This window comes from Rhinoderma darwinii (assembly GCF_050947455.1).
Source record: "Rhinoderma darwinii isolate aRhiDar2 chromosome 10 unlocalized genomic scaffold, aRhiDar2.hap1 SUPER_10_unloc_9, whole genome shotgun sequence".
Taxonomy (NCBI): Eukaryota; Metazoa; Chordata; class Amphibia; order Anura; family Rhinodermatidae; genus Rhinoderma; species Rhinoderma darwinii.
Genome location: NW_027461839.1, coordinates 980,318 through 983,651, shown reverse-complemented (window position 1 = coordinate 983,651; position 3,334 = coordinate 980,318). Strand labels below are relative to the sequence as shown.

The following is a 3,334-nucleotide window of genomic DNA, read 5'->3' as shown; positions in this document are numbered from 1 at the left end:
CACTCTCGTTGTTGGACCAGAATAACACAGACGAGTTTGCCATAGTCCCGGCCCACAATTCCACAGATACTATGATAGGGAACATTTCCAATAGAGTCAGATTCGCACATCATCCCCTGGCACGCCAAGCGTCCGGCCACTGGGCCACACACCATACTGTACCAAAAATAGCCCCGAATCCTTTGCTACCTGACGCATCAGTGAAAGTTTCAAAGTCAATATTGGAAACAGTAGGCGACCTCCAACATGTGCGTCCATTATAGTCCTGCAAGAATATAGACCAGACTCTCAAATCCGCCCTTATCCCAGATGAAATTCGAACCAGGTGATGAGGAGAAAATACCCCTCCGTAGCCATTGACAATCGGTGAGAGAAAATCCTACCCATAGGCATAACCCTGCTGGCAAAAACTAGGAGACCCGACAACGATTGAATCTGCTTCAATTGCATCTTTTTAAAAAAAAAATTTTTTTTCTTCACAACTTTTATATTTTTATATATTAACAGACACATGACGTGTATTACTGTATAAATGGCTTTAAATGGCTTTGCCAGTGCTGGACGCTCGGCAACTAAGGAAACAAAACTAATAACACACTTGTTCACACAATTTCCTTGGCATCATTATGACTAACTTGTTCATTGCAGGGACAACGACATTTAATGTACTGCTGTCCCACATTGCATTGAGTTAAAAAAAAGTAAAAATAAAACAAAGTCAAAACATACTACTATTTTAAAAATTATAAATGGGAATTACAACAGAGGAGGGTAACATAGGGTGGTGGTGGTGGGGGGGGGGGGGGGGTTACAAATGCACCTGTTGCCCAAACACAGAAGGCAGTTGTTATGCTTGCTGTAACCATACACACAAAAAGGCAGCCTAGGAATGTTTGACATCGTTTTGTTACTAAGTGTCTATGCCACGGTGACAATATACATTTGAGCACCTAAATATATACCTGTATTGTTCAGACCATAAGCTCTCCTTGAGTGCAAATCTTTTGCATTATACAAACAAGCAGCTTAACCACAAATGGAACAAAACGCAAAACTGCGATACAATAAAAACAGAAACTTTCAGGGCAGCAGTCACATCCGCAATTCAAATGAAATAAACCAATTATCCATCAAGTAAAAGACTAAAACTAATGACACGCTGATCTTTGAGTGATGTCACCAGCTTCTATTGTGTGCTTGTAGGAGACGAGGAAACGTTATTACTAGTATAATACAAAGAAATTCTAAAAATATATCAATCTACTATAAAGCCAAGTTGCCAAATGTTTTTTTCCTTTTAAACCTTTTTTCTAAACGGTAGGAAATGATGGGCCCTGTTATCTAAATGCTGTTTTATTAAGGCATGTTTATTCAAACACACAGGTATCCTGCATTAGAAATGTATGATAACTTCTGGTACCTATAAATTACTATTCAGCACCTAGAATTTGAAACTAGTAAGGCAACAGCAGTGTAATTTACTACAATATTACTTTTTTTTGTATCCACAACTTACAGCGAGGGCACGCGCGCACGCAGTAACAATCACTGGTCCAAGTCGATATCAGAGTGGTCTGCCGGGGGAGTCTCAGTAGCAGCCGACACTGCTCAGGGCTCTCTTTGTATATAGCTATGTGACAAAAACATTTTTTAATCCTTAACATGTGATACTCTGCTCATCTTCATCCTTATCACTGCCTGATCCCATGTGTCCTTTCTTATGTGCCAGCTGTGACTATCCCACAGTATTTTATCCAGGAGATACCTTACATAGCCAGGTATGGAGTTGTTACCTCGTCTTATCTCATCAATAATACGTCTACAAAACTGTTATACGGGTTATAGGGTGTTGGCTTTCTAAAAACATGAAAATATGGATGGATTATAGAAGTGTATCTAAAAATATATGTGTTTAGACCTTACCACAGGTTCTATTGTTAATGGCAATGCCTCCTTACACACATTTCCATTTTGGATAAGGTGCTATAGGCAATAGGTAATAGTGCTATATGTTCTAGAGCAGATGGGACCTTCCTGTAGATCTACAGATGCTGTTTTCTTACAAGTCCCATCAAGAATCATATTAAATGTGGAACTCAATACAGAGGTCGGAAGAGAACACAGAAGCTTGTAAGTCTCACACAAGCCTCTATCATGGCATACTGAGACTTGCAGTTCATCATCTGTAGCTGTAGAGGGCAGAACTAAACAATACCTGCCCGCTAATTTTGTGAGCAATTCTAAATGTGTTTTCAGCATTTTAATGATAGGTAGAGTTTGTTAAGATCTACATTAATCACGTTATATAACTAGGAATAATTTACAGTCGCTGTAAGGGTGTCAGTGCACTGTGATTTTAATCTGATGGTATATCATCTGGCGCAGTGAACTGGTGGCTGGTTTTTCCGCTCAATCCCTACTTTGTTTACGCTGCTTGACATTGTCCTCCTTGGAAGAAAAGCCGTTTGTGTGTCCGTTCGCTGCAGTCACTGAGCCGTTCTGGTAATCTTTCCTTCGGGAAGAGGCTTTCATGTATGTCTCAATGTAGAAATTGGTAAAGAGGATGATGAGAGAGATCATGTAGCAGTTCTGGAAATACAGCCATCCCATGGGGACTGCACAGCGCCAAATCATTGCACAGCTGGTCTGAGTCATTGTTAGGACGAACTGGGTCAGCTGGCACTGGGTGATGTATTTCTTCCACCACAGATAAGGTCGCATGGCTGGTATAGCTGATAGTCCGTAGTAAAAGTACATGATGACATGGATAAAGCTTTTGAGAGTAGCACCAAAGTAGGAGTGTCCACAAGGCACCCAGTTCATGACAAACCACCAGTTGTTTAGCATGGACGCATGGTGATAGACATGTAGGACGGTGATCTGGTGGTTGTTCTTGCGGAGAATAAAGAAGAAAGTGTCCATGAATTCAATGAGCTTGGAAATGTAGTACCACCAGAGGACTCGAGTTATCTTCATGTCTGCATCACCTCCACTGTGAGTGTCCTGGCAGAAAAAGTTGTATCCTCCTTCCCATACTCCTGTTACCAGCTCATAAAACATGTACAGCGAGAGCAGTGTAAGGCCAATGTTATAAACTAAAAGAATCCCTCTGCAGGAAACTGGTGGTCTGTTTTTCCTGTACTTCGGTCCTATCCATACGATAAATAAATACAGGACGGTGCAAACAAATGAGGGGATGTAATTATCTAACATGAACCATCCTTTTACTCGCGGGTCTCTTGGTCCAAGCAAGTTGTCTATATATACATTCACTGCTTTATCCATGGCCTCCATTTCTTAAACCGTTCTTTGGCTGCAGCCCGGGTACCGTTAT

General features: G+C 41.0%; 1 pseudogene; it reads right to left on the bottom strand.

The window, feature by feature from the left end:
* Positions 1 to 2,409: 2,409 nt before the first annotated feature.
* LOC142697972 (very long chain fatty acid elongase 5 pseudogene) lies at positions 2,410 to 3,334 on the bottom strand (annotated as a pseudogene).